Genomic DNA, 9364 nt, shown 5'->3' on the forward strand with positions numbered 1-9364 from the left:
CGCTCTAAGTGAGACTAACTGACTCCTTAGAGTGTCAGGATGCAATCCTTACCTTGAATCCTTACCAAGTTATATAGATGGGGCACCACCATGGACACCCACTAACAGGGGCCATGGAATTACGTTCTGACCATTGAAGCACGACCCTGAAATCCCACCTAGAGATTTCCAAGGAATTACACACTAACACGGACTAAGCATACTAGACCAATCAATAAAGATTTATTACACATATACATATACATCACATACCATCTCTTGATAATTCACCTCTTTCATTTCTTTCCCCGTGGTTCCATACCCATTCATTTCTCTCAAACCATAGTTATGGGAATTCAGTTCATGCCAATACCATGCCACTTTAACACCAACCATCTCATTTAGTTTACATGCCAAGTTCATACCATACCCATCATTCACCATCTATGAATCATTCACTTATACATAATAGTTCATTACATATTTTTCATCATAACAATCATACCCAAGTAAGTGCCAATCATCCAAGATCAATAAACAACCAAGCACCACACTGCCTCGCCCAACTCCTCGCTCAGGCTGAAGGGTCTCGCTAAGGCGAGCCCCCTTGGGCTAGGGGAGGGCTTGAAAAGGGGAACAATAGCCTCACGCGGGATCTCGCTTAGGCGAGACGCTTGCTCGCTCAGAAAGGACGTGGGTCACCTGAATGACCGCATGAAGCGGCTTGGGCAAGCATCTGTTGATCTCGCCTAGGCGAGACATGCTCGCTTGGGCGAGAAAACCAGTGCTCACCACTGATCACTCGTGCACAAACACACAACAGATCCCTAAGAGTTCAATAACGCTATTCACATGTTCACATCAACACACCAGGCATATTAAAATGATATAGCAATAGTACAAGCGGAACAATCACGATAAAAAGGGTGAACCCTAGCTTCCCGTACCTGGAAAACAAGCTAGCAGGTGGGTCCTTGGGTACGAATAGAGGAACACAACAACTCCTAGAGTAGAATAGCAAGCTGGAAACAAGGAACAAAGGGTGTTTAATATCAGAGCTCTAACACTGCCCATGGAAATAGGGCCAAGGATTGAAAAGTATGGGTTCAGAATACTTATGTGAGCCAAAATGGGATCAAGCTGAACATGGAGCTGAGTGTACTATGGAACCCTAGTAGAGGAAGACGGTTGTGGCTCTAACCACTAAGGGAGCAAATTTTGAAAGTGTAGAATGAGTGAATTAGGGCAGACTTTGGGGTGGTTTTATCCTTTGGGCCAGCCCTTACGCCTAATAGCTTAAAGGCAGCCCTTAAAACTTTAGGGCAGAAAACTGGGCCTTACAAAATCCACCCTCTTTCACCTTTAATCCACTTAAAGTGAACAACACAAACTTCACATATTAATCCACTTGAATTCATCATCTCCTTCTCCCTCCAATCAACCTTGGCAGCGAGAGAGGGGAAGGAAGATGGAAATTCCTCAATTTTTCAGTCATATCTGTTATGCAATGATTTAAGGGTGATATGAAGATTACAATTATATCCGCAATTCATTTTTCAACTTAATTATGAAAATGATGTAAAAATATGGCTTTTGAAATTATTTTTACAATAATAATTCAGATCGAAAATTTTAAAATTGTTATAAAATAAGATTTAAAAAGTACTTATTAATTTTAAATTTTTTTATTGCATTATTTTATAAATATTGTTTTAATGAAATATGTTATTTTAATTTACACATATAAATATTTTTTCTACCACAAGTCAAACTTATACAATGATAATTTTTAATCATTTTTAAAATAAAGCACCATTTGGTAATCTTGTTTTTCCTTGATTTAAATATAATTTTTAATCTATCACACCATCAAATCAATCACAAACTTTAATAAACTTTACTCTAAAACCACCCTCTTACACCTCTAATCCACTTAAATTCATCATCTCCCTCTCCCTCCAATCAATCTTAAGGGATCGAGGGGAAGAATCATCTTTGTTTGTCTTGGTTTGAGGGTGATATCAAGATCACAATTACATCTGCAATTTCTTTTTCAGCTTAATTATGAAAATGATGTAAAATTATGGCTTTTGAAATTATTTTTACAAAAATAATTAATAATGAAAATTTGAAAATTGTTCTAAAATAAGGTTTAAAAAGTAATTATTAATTATAATTTTTTTTATTACATTATCTTATAAATATTTTTTTAATAAACTATTTTTTTTTCATTTATACATATTAATATTTTTTTCTATGCAAATCGAACTTATACAATGATAATTTTTTATCATTTTTAAAATAAAGAACAATTTGCTAAGCTTGTTTTTCCTTGATTTAAATATATCTTTTAATCTATCACACCATCAAATCACTCACAAACTTTAACAAAGTTTACTCTAAAACCACCCTTTTTCACCTTTAATCTATTTAGAGTAAACAACATAAACTTCACACTGTAATCCACTTGAATTGATCATCTCCCTCTTCTTCCAATCAACCTTGACGGAGAGAGAGGTGTAGGAAGATGGAAATTCTACTATTTTTAAATCATCTTTGTTATGCAAATATTTGAAGGTGATATAAAGATTACAATTATGTCCGCAATTTATTTTTCAACTTAATTATGAAAATGATGTAAAAATATGGCTTTTAAAATTATTTTTACAAAAATAATTAATAATGAAAATTTGAAAATTGTTCTAAAATAAGGTTTAAAAATTAATTATTAATTATAAAATTTTTTATTACATTATCTTATAAATATTGTTTTAATAAACTATTTTATTTTCATTTATACATATTAATATTTTTTTCTACAACAAATCAAACTTATACAATGATAATTTTTAATCATTTTGAAAATAAAGCACAATTTGGTAATCTTGTTTTTCCTTGATTTAAATATAATTTTTAATCTATAATACCATCAAATCACTCACAAACTTTAACAAAGTTTACTCTGAAACCACCCTTATTCACCTTTAATCTATTTAAAGTGAACAACACAAAATTCACACAGTAATCCACTTGAATTCATAATTTTCCTCTGCTTCCAATCAACCTTGACGGAGAGAGGCGAAGGAAGATGAAAATTCCACTATTTTTCAATCATTTTTGTTTTGCAATGATTTGAGTGTAATATAAAGATTACAATTATGTCCGCAATTTATTTTTCAACTTAATTATGAAAATGATGTAAAAATATGTTATAATATAATTTTTAATCTATAATACCATCAAATCACTCACAAACTTTAATAAACTTTACTCTAAATTCACCCTCTTTCACCTTTAATCCACTTAAAGTAACAACCCAAACATCACACTCTAATCCACTTGAATTCATCATCCCCTCTCGCTCTAATCTACCTTGGGATTGCGAGATGGGAAGGAAGATGGAAATGCCTCGATTTTTCAGTCATATCCGTTATGTAATGATTTGAGGGTGGTATCAAGATTACAATTATATCTACAATTTATTCATCAGCTTAATTATGAAAATGATATAAAATAAGATTTAAAAAGTAATTATTAATTTTAAAATTTTTTATTACATTATTTTATAAATATTATTTTAATGAAATATGTTATTTTCATTTATGCATATTAATATTTTTTCTACAAAAATCAAACTTATATAATGATAATTTCTAATCATATTTAAAATAAAGGACAATTTTGGTAATCTTATTTTTCCTTGATTTAAATATAATTTCTAATCTATCACATCCATCAAATCACTCTCAAACTTTATCAAACTTTACTCTAAATACAGCCTCTTTCACCTATAATTCCCTTAAAGTGAAAAAGACAAGCTTCACACTATAATCCACTTGAATTCATCATCTCCTCTCCCTCCCATCAACTTTGACAAAGAGAGAGGTGAAGGAAGATGACAATTCCCCTATTTTGCAATCATCTTTTATGCAATGGTTTGAAGGTGATATCCAGATTACAATTATGTCCGCAATTTATTTTTCAACTTAATTATGAAAATGATGTACAAATATGGCTTTTGAAATTACTTTTACAAAAATACTTAATACGAAAATTTGAAAATTGTTCCAAAATAAGGTTTAAAAAGTAATTATTAATTATAAAATGTTTTGTTACATATTTTATAAATATTTTTTTAATAAAGTATTTTATTTTCATTCATACATATTAATATTTTTTTTCTACAACAAATCAAACTTATACAATGATAATTTTTAATCATTTTTAAAATGAAGGACAATTTGGTAATCTTGTTTTTCCTTGGTTTAAATATAATTTTTAATGTATCACATTCATCAAATCACTCACAAACTTTAACAAACTTTACTCTAAATTCACGCTCTTACACCTTTAATCCACTTAAAGTGAACGACACAAACTTGAATTTCTAATCCACTTGAATTCATCATTCCCTCTCTCTCCAATCACCTTTGGCAGAGAGAGATGGGAAGAAAGATGGAAATTCCTTGATTTTTGAGTCATATATGTTATGCAATGATTTGAGGGTGATATGAAGATTACAATCATATCCGTAATTTAATTTTCAGCTTAATTATGAAAATGATGTAAAAATATGACTGTTGAAATTATTTTTATAATAATAATTAATAACAAAAAATTTAAAATTGTTATAAAATAAGATTTATAAAGTAACTATTAATTTTAAAATTTTTTATTACATTATTTTATAAATATTGTTTTAATTAAATATGTTATTTTCATTTATGCATATTAATATTTTTTCTCCAACAAATCAAACTTATATAATGATAATTTCTAATCATATTTAAAATAAAGGACAATTTGGCAATCTTGTTTTTCCTTGATTTAAATAAAATTTTTAATCTATCACATCCATCAAATCACTCACAAACTTTAACAAACATTACTCTAAATCCACCCTCTTTCACCTTTAATCCACTTAAAGTGAACAACACAAACTTCACACTCTAATGCATTTGAATTCATCATCTCCCTCTCCTTCCAATCAACCTTAACGGAGAGAGAGAAAGGAAGATGGAAATTCTTCTAATTTTAAATCATTTGTGTTATGTCTTGGTTTGAGGGTGATATCAAGATTACAATTATGTCTGCAATTTATTTTTCAGCTTAATTATGAAAATGATATAAATATATTACTTTTCAAATTATTTTTACAAAAATAACTAATAACGAAAATTTGAAAATTGTTCCAAAATAAGGTTTAAAAAGTAATTATTAACTATAAAATTTTTTATTACATTGTTTTATAAAAATTTTATTAAAATATTTTATTTTCACTTGTACATATTACACTTTTTAATAATTTTTAATCTTGTTTTTCGTTGATTTAAATATAATTTTTAATCTATCATATCCAAGAAATCACTCATAAACTTTAACAAACTTTACTCTACATCCACCCATTTTAACCTTTCATCCACTTAAAGTAAAGAACACAAACTTCATACTGTAATCCACTTGATGCCATCCTTTCCCTCTCCCTCCAATCAACCTTGAGGGAGAAAGAGGGGAAGGAAGAGGGAAATTCCTTTATTTTTCAATCATCTCTGTTATGCAATGGTTTGAGGGTGCTATCAAGATTGCAATTATGTCTGCAATTTATTTTTTAGCATAATTATTAAAACGATGTAAAAATAACGAAAATTTGAAAACTGTTTTGAAATAAGGTTTAAAAAGTAATTTTTAATTATAATTTTTTTATGACATTATCTTTTAAATATTTTTTTTATTAAAATATGTTACTTTCATTCAAACATTTTCATATTTTTTCTACGATAAATGAAACTTATATAATGATAATTTTTAATTATTTTGAAAATAAAGTACAATTAGGTAATCTTGTTTTTTTATGATTTAAATATAATTTTTAATCTATCACATCCATAAAATCACTCGCAAACATCAACAAATTTTACTTTAAATCCACTCAGTTACACCTTTAATCCCTTTAAAGTGAATAAGACAAGCTTCACACTCTAGTCCACCTGAATTCAACCTATCCCTCTACCTCCAATCAACGATGAAGGAGAGAGACGAAAGGAAGAGTGAAATTCCTCTATTTTTCAATCATGTCTGTCATGCAATGATTTGAGCGTGATATGAAGATTATAATTATGTAAGCAATTTATTTTTTATCATAATTATGAAAACGATGTAAAAATAACGAAAATTTGAAAATTGTTATAGAATAATGTTTAAAAAATAATTTTTAATTATAACTTTTTTATAACCTTATCTTTTAAATATTTTTTTATTAAAATACCTTACTTTCATTTATACATTTTCATATTTTTTCTACGATAAATCAAACTTATCTAATGATAATTTTTAATTATTTTTAAAATAAAGTACAATTAGGTAATCTTGTTTTTTTATGATTTAAATATAATTTTTAATCTATCATATCCATCAAATCACTCGCAAACATCAACAAAGTTTACTTTAAATACACTCACCTACACCTTTAATCCCTTTAAAGTGAACAAGACAAGCTTCACACTTTAATCCACCTGAATTCAACCTATCCCTTTCCCTCCAATCAACGATGAAGGAGAGAGACGAAAGGAAGCCATGCAATGGTTTGAGCGTGATATGAAGATTATAATTATGTAAGCAATTTATTTTTTATCATAATTATGAAAACGATGTAAAAATAACGAAAATTTGAAAATTGTTATAGAATAATGTTTAAAAAATAATTGTTAATTATAACTTTTTTATGACATTATCTTTTAAATATTTTTTTATTAAAATAACTTACTTTCATTTATACATTTTCATATTTTTTCTACGATAAATCAAACTTATATAATGATAATTTTTAATTATTTTTAAAATAAAGTACAATTAGGTAATCTTGTTTTTTTATGATTTAAATATAATTTTTAATCTATCATATCCATCAAATCACTCGCAAACATCAACAAATTTTACTTTAAATCCATTCACTTACACCTTTAATCCCTTTAAAGTGAACAAGACAAGCTTCACACTCTAATCCACCTGAATTCAACCTATCCCTTTCCCTCCAATCAACGATGAAGGAGAGAGACGAAAGGAAGTCATGCAATGGTTTGAGCGTGATATCAAGATTATAATTATGTAAGCAATTTATTTTTTAGCATAATTATGAAAACGATGTAAAAATCACGAAAATTTGAAAATTGTTATAAAATAATGTTTAAAAAATAATTTTTAATTATAAATTTTTTATTACATTATGTTTTAAATATTTTTTATTAAAATACCTTACTTTCATTTATACATTTTCATATTTTTTCTACGATAAATCAAACTTATATAATAATAATTTTTAATTATTTTAAAAATAAAGTACAATTTGGTAATCTTTTTTTTATTTGATTTAAATATAATTTTTAATCTATCACATCCATCAAATCACTCACAAACTTTAACAAACTCCCTATCAATCCAATCAACCTCGAGGGAGAGAGCGGGGAAGGAAGAGAGATATTCTTCTATTTTTAAATCATCTCTGTTATGTATTGGTTTAAGGGTGACATCAATATTACAAATATGTACGCAATTTATTTTTCGGCTTAATTATGAAAATGATGTAAAAATATGGCTTTTGAAATTATTTTTACAAAAATAATTAATAACGAAAATTTGAGAATTGTTATAAAATAATGTTTAAAAAGTAATTTTTAATTATAAATTTTTTTTATGACATCATCTTTTAAATATTTCTTTATTAAAATATCTTACTTTCATTTATACATTTTCAAATTTTTCTACAATAAATCAAACTTATATAATGATAATTTTTAATTATTTTTATAATAAAGTGCAATTTGGTAATCTTGTTTTTGAAGATTTAAATATAATTTTTAATCTCACACATCCATCAAATCACTCACAAAGATCAACAAACTTTACTCTAAATCCACTCACTTTCACCCTTAATCCCCTTAAAGTGAAAAAGATAAGCTTCACACTATAATCCACTTGAATTCATCCTATCTCTCTCCATCCAATCAACGAGGAGGGAGAAAGAGGGGAAGGAAGAGGGAAATTCCTCTATTTTTCAATCATCTCTGTTATGCAATGGTTTGAGGGTGATATCAAGATTGCAATTATGTCCGCAATTTATTTTTAGCATAATTATTAAAACGATGTAAAAATAACGAAAATTTGAAAACTGTTATGAAATAAGGTTTAAAAAGTAATTTTTAATTATAAATTTTTTATGACATTATCTTTTAAATATTTTTTTTATTAAAATATGTTACTTTCATTTATACATTTTCATATTTTTTTCTACGATAAATGAAACTTATATAATGATAATTTTTAATTATTTTTCAAATAAAGTACAATTAGGTAATCTTGTTTTTTTATGATTTAAATATAATTTTCAATCTATCACATCCATCAAATCACTCGCAAACATCAACAAATTTTACTTTAAATCCACTTAGTTACACCTTTAATCCCTTTAAAGTGAATAAGACAAGCTTCACACTCTAATCCACCTGAATTCAACCTATCCCTCTCCCTCCAATCAACGATGAAGGAGAGAGACGAAAGGAAGAGGAAAATTCCTCTAGTTTTCAATCATGTCTGTGATGCAATGGTTTGAGTGTGATATCAAGATTATAATTATGTAAGCATTTTATTTTTTAGAATAATTATGAAAACGATGTGAAAATAATGAAAATTTGAAAATTGTTATAAAATAATGTTTAAAAAATAATTTTTAATTATAAATTTTTTATTACATTATCTTTTAAATATTTTTTTATTAAAATACCTTACTTTCATTTATACATTTTCATATTTTTTCTACGATAAATAAAACTTATATAATCATAATTTTTAATTATTTTTAAAATAAAGTACAATTAGTTAATCATGTTTTTATGATTTAAATATAATTTTTAATCTATCATATCCATCAAATCACTCGCAAACATCAACAAATTTTACTTTAAATCCACTCACTTACAACTTTAATCCCTTTAAAGTGAACAAGATAAGCTTCACACTCTAATCCACCTAAATTCAACCTATCCCTCTCCCTCCAATCAACGATGAAGGACAGAGACGAAAGGAAGAGGGAAATTCCTCTATTTTTCAATCATGTCTGTCATGCAATGGTTTGAGCGTGATATCAAGATTATAATTATGTAAGCAATTTATTTTTTAGCATAATTACGAAAACGATGTAAAAATAATGACAATTTGAAAATTGTTATAAAATAATGTTTAAAAAATAATTTTTAATTATAAATTTTTTATTACATTATCTTTTAAATATTTTTTTATTAAAATACCTTACTTTCATTGATACATTCTCATATTTTTTCTACAATAAATCAAACTTATATAATAATAATTTTTAATTATTTTTCAAATAAAA

Source organism: Vigna unguiculata, chromosome 6, assembly GCF_037176805.1.
Source record: "Vigna unguiculata cultivar grain cowpea cultivar isolate G323 ecotype 2 chromosome 6, ASM3717680v1, whole genome shotgun sequence".
Lineage (NCBI taxonomy): Eukaryota > Viridiplantae > Streptophyta > Magnoliopsida > Fabales > Fabaceae > Vigna > Vigna unguiculata.